Raw genomic sequence first — 21,989 nt, 5'->3', positions numbered from 1 at the left:
CTCTCTCTTTCTCTCTCTTACACACACACATATACACCCTTTCTTTTTGGAAATTATATTATGCAATAAAGATGCAAAAAAGTTATCAAGTATGTCCCTTTACCTTCTTTCAGCACTCAGTTCTTGTCAAAACTGGTAATTTCTGATTATTATAGTCATACTGATCCCTTCTCTACCCTAACTGTCCTCTGCCATGCCCACACTCTTTGCCCTACGTATTTGTGGCAAGTCTTCAACTGTGCTCCAGTCCTGGACCCTGTTTTTCTGTTTGTGGATATCAGTATTATACTATGTTTTCTTATAACCCACAAATAAGTATAGTTATTCTATGCCCATCCTCTCCTTCTGACTCATTTCACTGAGCGCAAAACTCTCTATGTTCATACATTTATAAGCAAATTTCACAAATTTTTATTTTTTCCTGGTGGCTGTATAGTATATCATTGTGTAGATCTACCACAGTTTTTTTACCCAGCCGTCGGTTCTCAGGCACTTGGGTTGTTTTCAGATTCTGGCTATGTGAATGGTGAAGCAATAAACTCATCCAAACCCATAAAAAATGGGGAAAAGACATGAACAGATACTTCCTCAAAGAATAAATTCAAATGGCCAAAAGGCACACAAAAAATGGTCTACATCACTACTCATTAGGGAGATGAAAATCAAAACAACAATATCATCTTACACCACAGACACTAGTACACATCAAAGAGAACAAGTACATCCAGTGCTGGTACAGATGTAGGGGGAAAGGAACTCTCATCCATTGTCGGTGGGAATGCCGACTGATCAGCCTTTTTGAAAAACAATATGGACATTCCTCAATAAACTAGACATTGTGCTCCCATTTGACCCAGAAATGACACTTCTGGGAACATATCTCGGGGGGCCCCAAAACACACAGCAGAAACACCATCTACACCTTTATATTCACACAGCATTTTTCAGTGATTTGCTGAAAAAATATCTTTGTCAAGTTCCTTAAAATATATAAGCACACAAATTTAAATTTTAAAGGAAAATATATTAGCTATGTAAATAATTACTGATATTGAGTAGTTTGTTTCTAGAGCAAGATAAAATTCTCAGAGTACTCTCCATATCTATCTATTTTCTTCTAGAGAATTCTAGAGAGTTCCTCTAAATAATTCTCAAAAATAGGCAAAATCATTTTACCTCTATCAACTCTTCAGTAACTGTAATGACTAGTACAACCCTAGTACATGGCATAGTGTACTATGTTATATGGAACAGGAACACTGTAAATATAGTTAAAATTGTGAACCTTTTGTTTATGATGATGATGACGATGATGAGTTTTTTCCCCCATGCCTGGCTTTATGTAGGGCCTTTCCTGGCGATGTGCTCAAGAATATTTACTGGTGGGCTTGGTGGAGCATAGGGGTGTCAGAGACTGAACGTGGGTCGTCTGCATGAAAGGCAAGAACCTCACCCCCCTGTGCTATCTGTTCAGCTCTAAAATTGTGAAAATGTAAATAGGAAAAGGATTATAAATACTAAAGATGGCTCAATCTAATAATACTAGAACCATTATTTTTCTGGCTGGGTTATGGTAAAAAGATATGGCAGAAAGATAACTCATCGAGATTTCATGCTTAATAATGACTCAAGGTACCTTTATTGGTTCTAAGATCTAAGGGGCAACCACAAGTTTCCAAGGATAGCCTCCATGAGCCAGCACAGCCACTAGATATTACTGATAAGGTTTGAAGTATTTTATTCTGAGAGCATTGTGTGCACCTGACACCTTGGTTTTGGTCTTAAGAAACTAGAGTAGAGAAAAATCAGTCAAACTAACCCAAACATATGATTTTGTAAGCTACAAGGAATTCTGATGCTGTAGGATGCTAAATTAGTGATCAATCATTAATTACAGAAGCACTAGAGAAGTAGTATACTATTGCAGTCCAATAGTGACAAGATAGTGTGCTTAAAATTACATGGTAAAGAGTTGGATCAAAAACCATCATTATGAAAACAAAGACACCTTTTTCTTGATTTTCCTTCTTTCAAAATTCATATCCAAAAGAAAGCAAAATAACATGGGATTTAAGAACACATATTAAATAGAAATCATTTTAAAAACCTCAATTACTTATTTTTACTTTTATATATCACCAGACCACTTTAAAAAATATACCTTCCAAACTTAGTTTTCTTTCATATTCACAATGTTTACACTGTCCTATTCTTACCTCAAAAACACACAAGAAACTGAAATAAAGGCAGTGATTTCTGAATATGTATATATGCACATGTGTGTGTGTGTGTCTGAAGGTGTAAAGTAGTTGACCCCTGAAGATTTACTCAAGTTCAAAACCTGAAACTTTTTGAGGTGCTAACAACATGCTAAAATTGGGTATTTTAGTAATTAACCAGAAATGATTCTCACAGTAAAGGGTAAATTCCCAGCAGGACGTACATATTCTACTTTATAATTATAACACAGTATGAAGTAATACACAGAAAATAGGAGGAAAAACAAATATAATGATTAAAATTCTTATAGAAATAGGGCAAATTTATTTTATTTTTCGGTACAGACAGAAAATACATTAAGGTAAAAGTCACCCCATACTTTGCTGCCTTCCTTTTATCTTTCATGAGACTGCAACAGGCAGAAGAGTTTTATTTGCTGGTCAAGAGCATCGAGGGTGGAGATAACCAGAGGAGAAAACACAATGGCCTACCTCTGTTCTCAACAGTGCTCTTTGTTCCTATAAGATCTCAGTAAACTTATTTAAAACTTTGTTCATTTCACAGAAAATACAATTTTGAGGGGCTCATGCACAGCAAATTATTACCCATTCTGAGTCTGTCCCAATTTAGTCTTTCTAAAAGGGGTAGGTAATAATAAATCCCGCCAACTCTCTCTTTGGGGGCTATTCAGATATTAAACAAACCCCAAAGATTTTAAAATGCAATCTCACAAAAAATCTGCTTTGCTTAACCTTCTCTCCTTCTTTAAAAAATAAGAAAGGCATGATGTTCTTTTTTTGTTAATTAATTCATTTTAGACAATTCCTTAAATTTTCATTTTAATAAATTTTTGTGTGGGTGCATTAATTACTTTCAAAGACACTTTACAACTGTTACCTATTAAAAGCCTTTGTTAGTGAATAAAAAAAAAAGAAAAAAACTTCCAGCATGCCTCCTCCCTTCCCCATTCTGAGCAGGTCCTTGCTATCAACTGCTGGAGTATGCTCGCTTTGCACCTAGAGCTATAATTATTTTGCTTTAATTTTACAAAACCTTTTGTTCCATTCCCATGAGCCCACCTGATCCTTATATTACACTTGCTCTATTAAAACACTCAAGCAGAACAAAGCATGGCTGTACTGATTCATAAGTAACTTCCCCCCTGCCCCCCCACCCTGTAACGTGCCACTGGCCAGGGCTTGGGATGCAGTCCTGGGCACAAATGCTTCTCCTGGAAATATTCATGTGTTAGAGTAAAAATACGTACTGCTACAGAGTGCAGTATTCTTCCTTAAAATCCTTTCTTTACTTGAAAAAATATATTATTCTCATTTACTTGGTGGCAATGTGAGTGATTTCATGTTGAGGATCATGGATATGTTAAAGGTTTGTGATCAGGTTGAGATTTATTAGTATTATTAGGCTTTTAAAGTCAGTTTTGTTCCTTTTAAATTTCACTTTTCTCTTTATTTCACCCCTTTTCCTTGAGCTCATGTAACACATGTGGGCTTTGGCAGAAATAAATTTCAGTGACTCATCAAGAGAATTGTTTGTTTGCTCTGAGGAGCACCCTGAGGACCCTCTGGGCTGCACACGGAGCCCTTTGATCCTAGGAAATTTATTTCTTCCAGATGTTCTCCCCACAGCCACCTTTATGCAATGTCCCATTTCATTATGTAGTATACGGACAAGTACTCGAGACCCATTGCTGCATCACGCCGCTTTCCTGAATGGAGCATGACAGGGAGTTGACAGTTCATTGAGCTGTTGGGATGTCCTTGCCTTGGGCACAAAGATGGAATAAGGTTTATATGGAGGGATGTAGATCAGATCTCTTTAAGAAAGTGTCCTTCCAATTAAGATGGAAATTACATGAAACAGACCAAAGAAAATATACCAATCCGCAAACCACTGCTCAATAAATTCAGCTTTATTAATTCCTGCAAATTCTGAAATTTTTGAACCTGTCATGTAACTTGTTCAATCATCTGATCTAAAGTATCATGTGTAGAAAGGGAAAGGAAACCTGTAGCTGTTTTCAGTATTTTCTTGGTCTAGGTAGGGAGGGAGTAGACAGGTAAAACAAAGCACAAGGTTGATAGAGCGTTGGAACACAAATACTGACAATGCGCTGTGCAGAACAGTGGTCCCAAATGCTCTCCGCATTCTCATCTCCAGAACCTGTGACTCTTACCTTATATAAAGTCAAAGGTTTTTACAAATACAATTAACATTTTGAGACTAACATATTATCTTGGGTTATCTAGATCTACACTAAATGTATACATCCTTATGGTAAAGATACTTCACATCGACACATGAGGACAAGTCACTGTGACCATGGAAGCAGACATTCAAGTGATGCAGCCACAAGCCAAGATTTGTTGGCAGTTACCAGAAGTTGGAAAAGACAGGAAAACGCATTCTCCTCTAGAGTCTCCAGAAATAACACAGCCTTGCCAACACCTTGATTTCAGCCAGTGATTTTAGATGTCTGGCCTCCTCCACGATTGTAATAGAATAAATTTCTGGTAGTTTAAGTCACCAAGTATTTAATAATTTGTTTAAGCAGCCATGGAAAACTCATACACACTGTGATATTTCAATAACCTTTTGTTTAGCACAGTCCTAAAACTGTTTAAGTCTCATGATGAAGAGGGAATGCAAAACGGGGTGTCAAAACTTTTAGGTCAAGATTATCTGTAATGATTGTTGGAAAATATTATTTTGTCCTTACTCCTCACGCAGGGAGTTTAGGTTTACTGAACTACTACCACGACAGTGCTCCCTAGACACACCCATTTCCATTAGGCACTCCTAATCCTATACTGCTTTTTCTCTTTCCTTGATGTTTTGCATGGCTTAACAACGTAATTTTTGTATAGAAACAGGAAGATGGATGATTCTTCTGTAATGTGGAAATTAATTGATTCAGAATAATGTTTACTCCTGGACATGCATCATATTTACTTGACTTAAGCCTCAGTAGCCATTACATCATAACAGCCCTTACTTCATAACACCTCCAAAAGGAGGGTTCGGGCGAGGGACTTGGATGGAACCAGGGCCAACATAAGCTACCCTGGCATTGAAAAGGGGCCAGCTAAGCACATAAGAAGTATAATATATTAAGTGCATAGTCATGGAACAAACTCTGTCATGACCCAAAAAGAAGTAAGTGAATAAGGACCCTGCCATGATTAGAAAAGACTAACCTGGCCTGAGGACTGTGGCCTGGGATATATGGCGAGATTTCCCCAGGAAGACTCAACCTTTAAGCTTAATATATCTCTTACTGTGTTCATGCAAAATGACTAGAAATATCAGTAAGAAGTAAAATTTAATATGAATGCTTACATGAATCACTAGCTATGAAAGAAAAAGCAATACTCCTTTAGATGGAATCCTGCCCTTGAACAGATCTCCCAGTAATCTAGAGTGCGGAACTCCCAGATGAAATTTTGTCACTGAGTTAATCTCCTAGAAGAACTTCCCTGCAGGAGAGGCTTTATATCTGCTTACTGTTATTGAAAATGTTCAACCACATCTATGATTACCCCCACCCTTCACGATTTCTACATAACAAACAACTAACACTTTGAGAAAGAAATAAACGGTTACTGATTACCAATCTGTCAGTGGCCCCTTTCCTTCCTTCCTTCATCATCACTGTCAGCTGGCTGGGGGAATGGTTCTCGGCCACCGAACGCAACCACGCTTGAACTTACAGCTGGCATCCTTGGGTGGGCATGAACCACCAACCTTTCAGTTAACAACCAATAATGTGTTAACATTTCAATAATGTGTTTAATTTGCTATTCATCAATGATGATGAAGTTTGTATGCACTGTAGCACTGTTCCTTCTGTTGTTCATCGATTTGCTTGAGCGGGCACCAGTAACATCTCCATTGTGAGACCTGTTACTGTTTTTGGCATATCAAATACATTATGGGTAGCTTGCCAGGCTTTGCCGTGTGGGCGGGATACTCTTGGTAGCTTGCCGGGCTCCCTGAGAGGGACAGAGGAATTGAAATCTGGGTCGGCTGTGTGCAAGGCAAATGCCCTGTTCGTTGTGCCATCGCTCCATCCTAAACTATGGTATAAATGTTTAAATTGTATTTTCTTTAAATTTAAGGCGCCATGATTTATCTGTAAATTATAATACTGTTCACGCTTGAGTTTCATGAATACAATCATCCAGCAACTCCATTGGAGTGTATGTTTCCCCCACCACGGTCTCTGCTTCTCCATTCACCTCCAACCTTGGTAAATTCAGGTCTGTGGTTTGTATAATTTATGATATAGGGTTACAAACCTATAATATCTTCCATTAAAATATATGTTTCCAAATAATGGCATACTAATCATTTCCCCAAATCATATTTTAGGGTAATAAACTTCAGTGACATATAATTTTTCATAGACATGATTTTTACAGGTATGTACTATGCTAAAAAAAGTGAAGATTCTCTGTCTACATTTGGGATAACTTTCTTCTAGCTATTCAAAGAACAATCTATTTTTAAAGATTAAAGGAAAATTTGGTATATAAGCCAAAAATTCTTAAATCAATATATTTAAACTCAAGTGTGAGAAGACTGATAGCAAAATTACTATAATATTATTTACCATCTTACACTTTCTCTAATTAAGCATCAATAGTCTGTAGAGTCAGATCATTAAATAGGACAAGAAATACTTCTTAATTCCCGTAATTCTTTTTAGGCATCGAAGATGTCTGCAATCAAGCCATTAATCTTCATAATTATTATGGGATTGACAAGATATAAAGAAAGATTTTATGAGCCTAAAGAAGTTCTAGATTAATGAAGAACAGAGAATTAAGAAAATCAAGAGTAAATGCTAGTTCTAGAATCTTTGAAGAGAAAATAAATAGTAAATTCTCCTTTAAGGATAATATTCAACCCTGTCAAGATGGCAAGCTGGGGCTGGGATGAGGGAGAAGGAAAGGGAATGTGGGAATTTGGATAGAAGAGGGATGTTGGCACTGGAGGTGGGGTGGGTGATGAAACATTGTATGTCAAAAACACAACTATGAGTCACTTTATAATTCACAGTTCTTTAATAAAATAAAATTTGGAGGAAAGGGATAATATTCCTGGGATGGAGAGAAAGTATAGTCGTTAGCACATGACCAATCTGTGTTTTATCACTTGCACTACACAATGTCCCCCTAGCCATTACATTAGACATCCCAAGAGCAGAGCCAGGAGTAAGCCTTGAGAACAGCAGGGTGTGGTCCACTCCTCTCGCCCAAATAATAAAAATAAAGATAATATTCCAAAGATATAAGACAGAAAATATGGATGCTTAATTTCTGATACTGGTTTAGTAAATCTTCCAACAACACAGAGGCGATTGCTCATAACCCCTTTCATCACTATCCTACCTGTTTCCACGGAGTTCGAAAGAGACAGAGCTTTCAATAAAATACCTCCCTGCATCTCCATGGCATCAAGTATAAGAACAACTTTGTAAGCAGGGTTCTTTAATTAGAAGAAAAAGAAAAGGAAAGAACAAAAGAGAAAGAAAAGAAGTAAATAGCTGAGGTAAACTTGAAGAATTAGAAAAATAGAATCAATAGAAACCGATTTGGTTTTGCAAACTTTGTAACTGTTAAAAGAATGAAACAAAAGAATTAAAAATTTAAAAAAAAACTCTAGTATAAATGAGTAATTTAATTCCTTTATCATACATTAAAATCCTGAAAGCTAATGATCTAGATAAACTATACAATAATTACTATACTGTGCAATAATAAACATTGGAGAAAGACTTTAGTGTAATAGTTTCCTGTAATGGAGAATGTCTAGGATTTAGGATACTCTAAAAGTCAAATCAAGGATATCTGTAAAGATATAGAACGTACTTTGGTACTTTATAAATGAAAAATAATTTTCTTTTTCCAACATTTAAATCATCATGTTTCTAGGAGTCAAATCAATCAAAGCCCCACGTTATTAGTTACATAGTATGAATTTTATAGTACATACTCTTTGATTATGCCCTTAGATATTCAAAGTGGGAAGTGTTATATAACCCTTTATACAGACAAATAATACATAAGCACTAAAATGTAAAGTTATTATCTTTTCTTTAACATGATTTAGTGAATTGAAAAATAAAATAATGCCAGACTCGAAATTCTGGATAAAATGTACATAAACAACTCAATGATTGTCATGATGTGTTTTGGTTGTGAATTCTATATATGTGTATATATGTATGTTATATATGAAATTGTCATTAAGAACACACACATGTATATTATTTCCAAATAAAACTGAATCTTCCACATATATGTATGTATAGATACATACATATAAAACATTACAGAGTCTTCCTCTGGAATTTTTATAATTTAATTCAATTCCCTATTTTCAGATGAAGAAACAATATGTGGAAGTTTTAATAAAGTCCATTTTAAAATTTACTTTGAAACAAAATGGCTGCTGCATGAACAGAGAAGCAGAAAAGACTGATAGTCTGGTAAAGGAAAATGAGAAAACAAAGGAAAGATTTTCTCACCTCAGGAGAGAACTAATCTCTAGACATACTCGAATATCCATCCAGGTCTTTGCTGGATACTGGCTTAAAAACTACAAAGATGGCAGCATCCATTTTAAGAACTGCTCAGGTCATTAACATATAAACTGTTTAGACAAATTTACTTCTAGTGAAACACAAGCATTATCAGAGTAAACAAATGTTCCATATTCCCAAATAGGATCTTCCCATTCATTTGTGTCACATCAAAATGTCAAATCTCATTTCTCTAACATATGCAATCCTAAGGGTAATACAGTGACCATTGTTAAGGTCTCTTTAAAACAAAAGTTATTTCATAAAAACAGAAAATGTGAATACTTTCAGTGTCATATGAAGATACATTTTAATTTGAAGACTCCAGACTCCAGAATCAAACTCTCTGTGTCTGAAACTGGGCTTTGTCCCCTTCTTAAGCTTGAGAAAATGTACTCTTTCTGTACCTCAGTTTTATAATCAGCAAAATTAGGATAACAACAGTGACCATTTAAAAAAGCTGTGCTGATAATTGAGCTTTGCAATAAATTTCTTAGAACAGGGCCTGGCATACAATAATTACTCAATAAATGTTAGCTCTTACAACTAATATGTACAAGCCTGTTAAACATTTTCTGAGGGTAAGGGTACTCCCATTAATGAGACTTGTTTAAATATTCTCTTTCAATTTTTTGCCTAATTTAATTCATGCCAATATTACATTTTGGTATGAATAATGAAATAGTATGAAAAAAGCATAAGTTTGGTTTTCTTAGATGTATTTGACACAGGAATTATTGTTCTCTTTAAAGGAATAAAATTAAAGGCTACATTCAGTACTGGCTCAAAGCATTTGAGAGGTGACTCTGAAAGGCAAGGGAGAAAATAAGGGAGCAGGCGGAAGTGCTTGGCAGGAAGCATGTCTCTGATATTGCGGGGAAAGACAAGACTCTTAGAGGAAAGTGGAAATCCTGAATCTTCAGCAAGTGTATGTTCCACTTACATAACCCCATGGACTCTTATGCACATCTCAAAGTAATTAACCTTCTACCATGTAATTATCTGTTTACATGTTTTTCCCTATTATGCAGTGATCTACTTCAGAACAAATCTACTTGTGCTCAATTTCTTTTTTTTCTTTTTCAAGTAGCTGCTCAGTAAAATGTCCACAGAAACCGTATTCTTAACTGGTAAATTAATCATGGGGAATCTGGTTGATAGTATCTAAAAGAAGGACTAAGCAGTGAAAGAAAATATTGAAGTAGAATTAACTAGCGTCGATGACAATGACAATGGTTCTCTAACATTCATACTGGAGAAAAATACTCCCAATAAGTATAATTTTTTAAAAAATTTTATTAGTGAGACATCATGAGGTACAGTAGTAGACTTAGAAATTTTTGTGCTTGGGTTTCAATTATGCAATGATCAAATACCCATCCCTCCACCAGTGCCCATTTCCAACCACCATGGATCCCAGTATCCCTCCCACACCCATCCCCCTCATCCCACCCTGCCTCTGTGGCAGGTCATTCCCTTTTGTTCTCTCTCTCCTATTGGGTGTTGTGGTTTGCAAAAGAGGCATTGAGTGGCAATCATGTTTGGTCTATAGTCTACTTTCAGCACGATAAGCATAAAAATTTGAGAAAAATTAAGGATACATTTTGTGATGCTTTTAATTATAGCTTTCATTTTTAAGGCCGGTAGGGGTAGGGCAAACATGACCTGGGTTCAATAATCAGCACCTGACGTGGTTCCCTAAGTCCCTTCAGGAGTGATCGACCCCTGAGTAAAGAGCCAGGAGTCAGCCCTCAGCAATTCCGGGTGTGGCCCAAGAAACAATCAAAAGTCCCCAATCAACCAAACTAGTAAATTAAACAAAAACAGAAGAGCCATAGTTTTCACATTTAAAGATAAGGATTATTTGAGAATCTACTGTGCAATATTTTTAAAGGCAATCTGGCTTTATAAAGACAGACTGATAAACAATGGCAGAATATGAAAGAAAATTCAATAAGATTTCGAGACAATGTGCTGTGAGATATTAGAGAATAATAATTACTAATAGGTGTGAGTGCCAAAGTAATTTTAGTAGAAGGGTTAATCGTTGAACAGAATCTTGATGAAATAATACAAATCTGTCAAAGCAGATTATTGTACTTTCATTTGAAAATTTAGGTACAGATAAGTGGAAATACGGTTTAATGGGTAACATATACACCCCAATGGCATTCCCAGTTCGTAATGTTATGTTAACATATGTGAAAAGTGGATCATCGTTAATACATATGTCTCAATAGTGGAAATCAGTACAACAAATAAAAATGTATCATCACTATTATAAAAATTATCTATTGGATGTAGATAGACATAAATAAATACTGAGCTGGAGATCCCTACCCAAGTCTCTCTCTATGATGGAACTATAAATGATTCCCAGAAGATCATCAGGAATGATTTCTTAGGACAGAGTCAGGAGTAAGTCCTAAATACTACCACAATGGCCTAAATACAATGCTAGTAATAACGATAATGAATATTAAGATTACAAATCAAACTTGTGATTATCAAAGAAAGAAGAAAGAGCTGGGTAAATGTAGTTACTTGACTAATTTTATGGTAAAGAATAAAATTGGACTTTCTGTGGTAAAAAGGGCCTGGAGCGATAGCACAGCGGGTAACACAGCCAACATGGCCGGCCTGAGCTTGATTCCTCTGTCCCTCTTGGAGAGCTCGGCAAGATACCAAGAGTGACTCTTGAGTAACACGGCAAAGCCAGGCAAGCTACCCGTGACGTATTTGATATGACAAACACAGTAACAAGTGTCACAATGGAGACGTTACTGGGCCCGTTCAAGCAAATCGATGAACAATTGGAGGACAGTGACAATGACAGTGGTAAAAAAAAAAAAACATAGTGTTGCATAAGTATTTTGACTTACAATGATGTAAGTCTGAAGTCTTATATGTTTACAATGCAATTTTACTCAAAATTGTTAAATGCAATTTAAAACTTAAATAAAATCACATCAACTATGGGAAAAACAATCCACTCTTCAAAATTCGCTTACTTGTTCATTGTTTCAATCTAAAGTATAAACCTACTGAATACCAGTTCTGAACAGTGCTAGTGCATGGAATATCAAGTGATCAACATAGAAAAGTCTTCTGCTCAAGAAGAAGATTCAGAAATTAAATAAATAGAAAAGAAAACATTTCATGTTAGGTGAGGTACCTTACATAAAGAAAATACTGACAAGCCATTTATACATTAACTCATTCCAAAACACATAGCAGAACTGTATCAGGACAAATTTTAAAACTGCTTATGATTTTAATGACCTTGATATATATATATTTTAATTTAATCTTGTTTGTCTACAAAGTAGACTATCACATGTGGGCCTCACATATACTACTAGCATTAAAAGCTTGCCTACTGAATTACCTATCTATGCATCCAACCCCAACAGGTTTATTTTCTTAAGTTTCATCACTACCGAACGTGGCAGGGGGCCAGAGTTATAGGACAGTGGGTAGGGTACTTGCCCTGCACATAGCTGACTAAGGTTTGATCCCAGTTAACCCATAAGATCCCTACCAGGAGTGATTCCTGAGTACAGAACCAGGAGTAAGCCCTGAGCATACTTGAGTGTGGCCCCCAAAACCAAAATTGAAGAAGAAAAAAAAAGAAGCATTTTTTCATGCTTCTTTTCCTATTATAGTACATTTTTTATTATAAATAAAAGGCATTTTTGGGGAATTATGTTGGTGATATCACTGTCACTGTCCTCCCGTTGTTCATCGATTTGCTTGAGCGGGCCCAGTAACATCTCCATCGTGAGACATTGTTGTTACTGTGTTTGGCATATCAAATAGGTCACAGAGAGCTTGCCAGGTTTTGCCGTGCAGGCTAAATACTCTTGGTAGCTTGCCTGGCTCTCCGAGAGGGGTTGAGGAATCAAACTCAGGTCGGCCATGTTGGCTGCGTGCAAGGCAAACGCCTTACCCGCTGTGCTATCACTCCAGCCCATGTTGGTGATATAAAATATAAAAAATATAAAATATAAAAATGTTCTTTTGTAGGAGAGAGAGAACAAAATGCAATGCCCTGCCACAGAGGCAGGGTAGGATGGGGGATGGGGGGTGGGAGGGAGGGATACTGGGATCCGTGGTGGTGAGAAATGGGCACTGGTGGAGGGATGGGTATTTGATCATTGTATAATTGAAACTCAAGCACAAAATTTGTAAATCTACAATTGTACCTCATGGTGTCTCACTAATAAAAATTTTAAAAAGTTATTTTGTATATAATATCTATAGCCTTCAAAAAAGTAAAATCATATGTACAAATAAAATGAAGACAAGAACTATATAGGAAGCAATAATAGGTTACATGAATTCTTACTTTTTTACATGTAAATATTTGAATTCATCTTTTGTTGTGATTCTCAAATTCAAGGTGTATTCTATGCAATATAAGAAATACTTCCCTAAGTGTTCCAATAAAATAGAGGGTCGCTTCAGAAATCAGAATACCAGATGAATTATAGTAAAAATCAAGTTAACTTCTTTTGTTTCAATTCTTATGAAGAGGCACAAGCCTCTTTTTTCCCCATTGTATGAAAAACTCTAACCTGGGTCCAAAGGCTAAAGCCTTATCCTTATGTATATTAGGTATATAGTATATATATGTATACATATACATATATATATTCCATTTATCTCATTGGATTTTCTCTAGTTAAGCGCATGGCTTTGTGATCTACGCAGGAGATGAAGAGCATCATTAAATTGGAAAATCACGCTTTAAGTGAAAATCACAGAAAAATTCAACAGAAATATAGCACTAAAATGCACAAAATACAATAGTCTATAACAATAGCTGATACTCTGGCCCATTCTTTCAAAAGAAATGCGATCAATTCAAATCATCCTACATATAGTTAAAGGTCAGTAGGACCTAGAGAAGGAAAGGAAACATGAGTCTGTTGGACTCTGGGCAAGTGCTCTATGTGGCTGTAATTTAAATGCTCTGTGTTTAGTTTTCCCATCAACACGATAAATTATGCATGAATGTTTGTGTTTGAGAAGTACATGCTTTTTTGGATTAACCCAATGAGCTATTATAAGGAATGATGAACAAATTGTGCTGCAAAAATGAGGATATGAACAAACACAGATTTTTCCTCAGATCGAAGAGGACATACTTCCCTCATTCCTATTAGGAGAAAATGTTAGACTGAATCAGATATGACTTACTCCTTTCTTTTTAGAATGTCCTACTAATAAACGACTTTAAACTTTGACTCTAACTTAATTTTTAATTTTGTTTTTGGACTGCACCTGGAAGTGCTTGCTCCTCACACTGTGCTCGAGGATCATTCCTGGCTTGGGACCATATGCAATGCCAAGGATCCAACTATGGTCAGCCATGAGCAAGGCAATTGCCCTATCCACTGCACTATCTCTCTGGTCCTATAAAAAATTTTAAACGATAATTACTAAGTACAACCATGTGTACAGAAATCTTGTAACCACTTCATATTTACTATCTCATTTAATAATAAAACTATCAGAGAAAAGGAAATTTATATAGAGAGCACTGTAGCACTGGCTTCCCGTTGTTCATCGATTTGCTCGAGCAGGCCCAGTAATGTCTCCATTGTGAGACTTGTTGTTACTGTGTTTGGCATATTGAATACGTCACGGGTAGCCTTGCCAGGCTTTGCAGTACGGGCGAGATACTCTCAGTAGTTTGCTGGGCTCTCTGAGAGGGGTGGGGGAATTGAACCCGGGGTGGTCAGGTTGGCCATGCACAAGGCAAACGCCCTACCACTGTCCTATATAGAGAGAAATTAAATATTTTTCTCCAGCTTAACAGGATGGTAAAAGGTGGAGCCAGAATTCAACCAGACACTAAACAGCACATACAATATTAATATTATGATCCAAAGTGATAAAAGGCATCTAGCTAATACCTAGGGAATATCATTCAGCCTCACTAGATTTGGGTTCTTTTACTAGAAAAAAAGGTCAGTAAAGAGTTTTTATAATGAGTCAGAGCATAAATATTTTAGGCTTTGTAAATCAGGATGCACAGTCACGGAGAATATGGGGATACTTAGAAAAGAAGAAAAATAAATCACATTTTTCTCTTTAAAAAGAAATTGTTTAGACTGAGTCACATTTTGTTAATAAACACAAACAGAATAGGTATATACAGAAATACATGCAATACAGGTCATAGATTTTTTAAACAAGATATAACTTTTCTTAATTGGAATTCAAAGACTGCGTCTCCAATCATGAAACCAATTAAGTGTTCATCTGTAAAAAAAAAAAAAAACATATATACCTTATGAGCCTTAAAAAACAGGAAGTGAAAGTTGGAATGGGCTCAGAGGCTACATTTACTAACCCTGATCTAGATTCTAGAAAACAAAGTCACTATACTAGATGATTTCTTAGGACACTTACATGTTCAAGATTTTACAGTACGGTCTTATTTTACAATCATGGTAATTATGATTGCTAAATGCCTTTAATAATTTAGATAAAAATAAATTCTGTAATTCCTATATGCCATATATTCTAATAATGAAATGAATGGATGAATCTAACTGTAGCATCAAATATTTATATATGCCGTGCAGATTATTGTTTTCTTAATTTTCTTAGGACAATTTAAATTTTATTGCATTCTCACAGGCCCATTTGAATGTCATCACTGAGGAACAAGCTTTCTGTTGAAAAGTACTTCATAATACAGAAGATTCAGTGAGGATGTTAGCAAAGCCTTCCAGAAAAACAAGAAAAAAATTATATACAACATCTTGAAATCTTCTTCACTCAGAAAATACTTTGGCCACTTTAATTCTGCATTAATATTTTGTATCTTAAACTTATATCCTCAGTTTATCCTTAGTTATATACCAATCATGAAACCAATTAAGTGTTCATCTCTCATCTAATAATTTTGTGCAAGGGGGGGAGAGGCAAGGTCATTTTATTGAATGGAAGTCCTTCTGAAAGATATGAGAAAGATATAAGAGAGGAATACACATTGAAATGAGAACACAGGTTTCTCCAGAGTGAAAAAAAGCAAGCAAAGAAACATCAAAACAAGTGAGATGCATATTCAAGGGAGAACACTGGCCTGAAAAGCAAGCCCCTTGTAATAAACTGATGCAGAATGACTTTTATACTTCCTTAAAGATTTATCATTTTACTTAATATTATATTGTTTGGATTACTATTATTAAAGCTCCTACAGTTAGTCATGGGACTTTCTTAAGAAGCTTCCAAATCAAATGAGCTTCCACAGGAGGTAGTACAAACAGATGGCTTCAGGCATACAGAGAATCTTTACAAAACACACAAAAAGGAATTTGTTTTTCTTTGCCCTTATATAGAACAAATTCTTTTTCTAAAAGACTTACACAGTCAGTTACCCTCAAATATATATTTAAAAAATAACTAAAAATTTAACCTATGATATTTGAAATCAAATGTCACACAATGTATCAATTATTTAAGATAGAATTGAACACTGTTATATAATAATCAAAATCATGGAAAATTAAAGATCAATTTCAGGTAGTTTGACTCACAGATGGAATATGGTTTCTAGTTCCTGGTTCAGTAAAATAGCGACAAAATAATGATAACATTCAAATTCCTTGATTTTCCTGAATAAAATTGACACTAGGGAAATTGATTAGTCTTTAAAAGGCCTTAAATTCCCTAAATTTTATTCTGCCCCAATACTACTATTTATTGGCCGAGGTAATAATCAACCAAAAAATGAACTCAAATTATTCATCCTAATGGCTATTCCAAGGGAGTATTTAAATTTAAAAAAATTAGGTGCCCTGACTTACAATACTGTTCATGATAGGTCATGAGGCTTAATGCATACAATGTTCCAACATCACAGTCTGCACCAAAATATCCCCTACCAGTCAACCCTTTTCCTTATCCTTACCACCAGAGTAAGCTTTGTTCTACGACCAGATCTCAGGCTCTTTATTGTCAAGACAATGTTTTAAATTATGATAGCATTTAAAATTTACAATCCCTTTCCCCATAAATGTACAAAACACAATGTTAAAATAATCATGAATAATCCTACGTCCAAAAAAATGTAATGACAAGGGAGGGAATCTCCCTCTCTTTCTTGGTCACCTCTGAAAGTAGTTGGAAATATACTCTTGCCATATTTCGAGATACTTGTGTTCTGTTCTATTAGTGAAGATAAACAAACATTCTGTAGGAATGTAACTTCCTATTTAAATACAGAAATGTTATGGAAATATTTTTAGATGAATATTCCTTTAAATCTTTGAAATATCTTTATATTTCCAATGCAAAACATTTTTAATAAAATAATGGTCATTATTTACATCTGATATTCCAGGTCTATTATGCCCTTTAAATCAAAGATTTTCAATAACAAATTTTATTATAAATAAAAATTGTAAAGATCCAATTCTGAAGGATTTTCACTGTCACACTTTAAAGTTGGATTGCCCTCCTACAGAAAGGTAGTGTCATTGAAACTTCCCCCTTTTTGTTAAAGTAAATTGTATTGACTTACCCTTGGTTTACAATGTAGTAAACTTTGCTGGAGTACAGCTCACTACCCTTATAATTGTTCATGCTTCACTGTACCAACCACCTAATTTTCACTTATATTTTACTAGCAAAGTGTCCCCCCCCCATTCACTCTCCCTTCCCCCACTTTCCCTCTAGTAACTACTATATTTTTCTGTCCTTTTTTCGCTTCAGTTTATTTGATCACTTGACATCCCATTACTCATCGATTAGCTCGAGGAGGAGCCAATAATGTCTCCATTCATCCCTGTCATGAGCTAGTGTATCCCAATGGCATCTACTCATTCTAGGAACACGAAGAGCCTCAAACCGATCATTCAGATTCTTGACGAAGAAGTCTGACCATCTCGTAGGTGGGCGGCCATGCGATCTATTGACATCGGGTGGAATCCAGTTGGTAATGGCTCTAGTCCAGCAGTTGTCTCCAAATCACATCACGTGTCCAGCCCATCAGATTTTCGACGCCTTGGGAAATGAGAAAGCGTCTCTGATTCATGATCATCGACGGAGATTGGAACTCCAGATTCTTTCTCTCATTTTGAGTGAAGCATGATACTCCAAGAATAGCTCTTTCTATTCCTCTTTAGGAGACCCAAATAGTGTTCTCATCCTGTTTTCATAGGGCCCAGATCTCTGAGGCATGTATTAGTGCAGAAAGAACAGTGAGAAAAAAAGAGATGTGCCCGGAGCCAGAGGTTTTTCATCCTCTTACCTATCTCTTCAATGCTCTTGAAGGCATTCCAAGCCACTCTCTTCCTCCTGTGCAACTCAGGTGCCAGGTCATTCATCATGTTGACTTCTCAACCTAGGTAAATGTAAGTGTTGCATTCGGAGATGGTCGTTTCATTGAGAGCGAATGGAACGTCAGGAACGAGACCATTTCTCATAAACACTGTCTTCGTGAGATTCAGCTATAGTCCGACCTTTCCACACTCACGGTCAAAGTTGGCCAGCATTTGTGCCTCTTGTTTAATGTTTAACGTTATTAGAACAATGTCTTCAGAGAAGCGTAGGTGGTGTAGTTGCCGACCATCTATCTTCACTCCCATTCCTTCCCATTGCAGTCGTTGCATGATGTTCTTGAGGATGGCACTGAAGAGTTTTGGTGAAATGGTATCACCCTGCCGAACCCCACTCTTGACGTCAATGATCACCTCCCTGTAGAATGGTGAGATCCTGGTAGTGAATCCTTAATACAGCTCATGGAGGATCCTCTGTTTGGCTAGGGCTTCGATGACCATTTCAGTCTCAACAGAATCAAAGGCTTTCTTTAAATCAGTGAATGTTAGAGACAGAACAACATTTTAAACTCCTGAAAAGAAACCTCAATGAGCTTGGTTATCATGTGAATATGGTCGACTGTGCTGAATCCTTTTCGGAACCCAGCTTGCTTGCATGGTTGACCTTCATCTAGTATTCTGCTAATCCTATTCAGGATGACTCAAGTGAACAGCCTATAGATGACAGACAACAGGCAGATCAGGCGATAGTTGCCAATGTCATGGATGTCTCCCTTTTGTACAGTAGTAGAGTCCTGCTGGTTTTCCACTGGGATGGGACCTTGCATTCAGACAGGTAGCATGTGAAGAGCCGAGACAGTGTATTGATGAGTACTGACGGCAGGTTCTTCAAGTGTTCGGGTCTGACCTTGTCTGTCTGGGCCGGGTGCTGTTTGCTTCTTTACCAATGAACTGGCGTGTTAGATTTCGGAAGGGAGAACATTGGGAACAACATATCCATCCTGCAGAATTTGGTATGTGGGCAGGTAGACGTGGCTATAAAAGAGATTCAAGTAGATGTCACGGATAATCTTCTCCATTGCCCTTCTGGAAGATGTGATAGATCTATCAGGAGGTTGGAGGGCAGTCATCTTGGTCTTGTAGTTGGTGAAGGACAGGCAGGCATTGCAAATGCTTTTCCTGGCTTCTGCCGCATCTGCCAGCACTGCTGCTCTTCTCTCTTTGAGGTCTTCCTTTATAGCTTCTCTGCACCACTTTATGAGCTCAAATGTTCGCTTATGGTTGCTTGAGGCTTGCGCAAAGCCACGTTGGCGAATGACCTCAAGTTTTTGAAGATAGGCGTCTTTTTGAGGCTATCTTTCTCTTAGCGTTCCTCACACAATCATGGAGGTGCTGAACCAGTCAATCGTATTCCTCGTCAATATTTCAATGACAGTACCTTCCCATGTTGTTGCAATAGTGCCAAAGAGCTCCCAGTTGGTGGTCATTCTGGGAGTTCTCTTCTTAAACTTTGCAGCCCTTTCTCCCCACTCCGTGAAGTAGAATTTTGCACAAAGGAGACAGTGGTCTGATCCCGTTTGGAATTTTGGGACAACAGTGACACCAGTCACGTAAAATTGTTGATTGAATATGATGTGGTCAATTTCTTTGTGGAACTGTCCACCAAGAGTCTCCCACGTCCAAAGTTTAGATTCGGCCTTTTGGAACTGTGAGTTACCATGGATGGTCTTGGTCGACATGATGAACTCAGACAGTCTCTCACCCTGTTCGCTCCTTTCTAGGCCATAGGTCCCTATGTGGAGTTTCTTCGGCTGACCTTCTCAGTCCTATCTTGGCATTAAAATCACTGACAATGATCTTGCAGAAGGTGTCGTCTACTTTATAGAACTTCTCCACCTCTATTTGGAACTTCTTAATTAATTCTTCATCATAATTTGATGTTGGTGCATAGACAATCAAGATAGAAACTGCCAGCAGTGAGCCACATCTATTCAAGCATAATCATCTGATTCAGGTTGTTAGGCATTCGAATGAATCAATGTTCATGGCCACGTTTGTGTTGACAAGGACACCGATGCAACCGATGCCTCTTTTGTCGCATGTTCCCAGAAACAGTTCTTCAGTGTCGAAAACGGCGTGATGTGATTGATGCCTTCTCGTCTCAGCCAGACCAATGATGTCATACTTGACCTTTCGCACTTGTACCATCAAGTCCTCAATGGATGCATCTGATGCCAGTGCACGTCCATTGAAAGTACAGTCGTTTTTGTCCTTCTTCGTTTTGGCATCTTAGTTCGGCCTTGAGATTTTATCAGCCACTCCTTCCTCATCCTTCTTAACAATGTCATATAAGATTGTAACCATATAGCAATTGTCTTTTACTTCTCAACTTATTTTGCTTAACGCCTAAGCATCAAGTTTCATCGAATCTATCATGAGAGGCTTAATTTTTTTTAACATTTGGATAGCATTCCATTGAGTACATATACCATAAACTCCTATGTCCTCAATGGGTATATACCTTGATTCTATGAAGGATTTTGATAAGGGAAGTTCCCATCTCCTTACTTAAAAATGAATTATTTCTAGAAAGGAAAAGAGAACCATATTTTCTTCAGCCCAATGCAGAGGACGCTTTGAAAAGTATGTAGAAAGCTTAGAATCAGACAAAATGACATGAGGCAATTCTCACAGAGGACTAATATTAGAAATGTTTAACACAGTCACCTTCTTTGTACTTAAATCATATAAAGTGACAGCCCTAGCTGGAGATAAGCATCTCCTTTCACATATAATCTATCAGGTAAATGGTGGTAACTTGCTCTCAGATGAAGAGCAGATTAAAGGGATACTTCCCCACACTATTGTTTTAAGTGGCCGCTGTGTCACAATAAAAGTGGATAAATCAGAACATAAAGAGCACATAAATACTTAAAAATAAGTCATGGTTTTAATGATTAAAAATGCACCAGACTGAGATATTTTGCTGTGGTTACTCACATATGGAAGTGAAAAATGGAACAGAAGCCAACTAATTTTTTGAGAGATACATACTGCCGGTCATTTATAAGAAAAAAATAGATGAGAGTACAACTCAGCAAGTCTCTTCCATCAGAATGGTCTTACTCAGAAATGGGCTTGGAAAGATGCATAGTATACAGTCCATGGAGACAACTCACACACGACTGCATTTGTAGAAGTAGATCTTGGGTTATAGGTTAATGTAGGAACTGAGATAAATGAATGGAGTTGCCACTATAGAAATTTTAATGTGCAGGCTTCTAGTTTGTACATACTGGAGTAGCACTGTAGCACTGTAGCACGGTCCTCCCGTTGTTCATCGCTTTGCTCGAGTGGGCCCAGTAATGTCTCCATCGTGAGACTTGTTGTTACTGTGTTTGGCATACTGAATACGAGAATCTAACAAAACTTAACTAATAAATAAGGTGGTAAGAAGAAAAGGTAAAGGTAAAGGTAAAGGCCCTCCCGTTGATCGTCGATTTGCTCGAGCGGGCCCAGTAACGTCTGCATTGGAGACTTTGTTGTTACTGTGTCTGGCATATCGAATACTCTCGGTAGCTTGCCGGGCTCTCCGAGAGGGGTGGAGGAATCGAACTCGGGTCGGCCATGTTGGCCGCGTGTAAGGCGAACGCCCTACCCGCTGTGCTATCGCTCCAGCCCTGAAAGGAGAGAAGGTTAGCACTCCCCTTGACAAGGATGGAAGAGGCTTCGGCCTGCAACACGCATACGGTAAGAAGAAAATGAGGAGAAAATGAAATATTATAAGCCAAGATGTGATTTAGAAAAGACAAATGACATTATGAAATGATTGTCAAAGGCTGAATAAGGTGAGAAACGACCTCTATATC

At 37.0% G+C, this 21,989-nt stretch overlaps 1 protein-coding gene and 1 non-coding gene across 6 annotated transcripts in view; one reads left to right on the top strand and one right to left on the bottom strand.

Moving 5' to 3' along the window:
• The window catches only part of ZBTB20 (zinc finger and BTB domain containing 20), a 903,174-nt gene that overhangs the window by 491,274 nt on the left and 389,911 nt on the right, over positions 1 to 21,989 (bottom strand). The gene's annotated exons all lie outside the window — the stretch shown is intronic.
• LOC130018723 (U6atac minor spliceosomal RNA) lies at positions 21,798 to 21,919 on the top strand. The gene has a single exon (XR_008791610.1). It is a non-coding gene; the product is annotated as a U6atac minor spliceosomal RNA (small nuclear RNA).

The sequence above is a fragment of the Sorex fumeus genome, unplaced genomic scaffold (assembly GCF_029834395.1).
Source record: "Sorex fumeus unplaced genomic scaffold, SorFum_2.1 ptg000265l, whole genome shotgun sequence".
NCBI lineage: Eukaryota > Metazoa > Chordata > Mammalia > Eulipotyphla > Soricidae > Sorex > Sorex fumeus.
The sequence above is the reverse complement of the archived record's forward strand: the minus strand, read 5'-3'. Positions and strand labels throughout refer to the sequence as shown.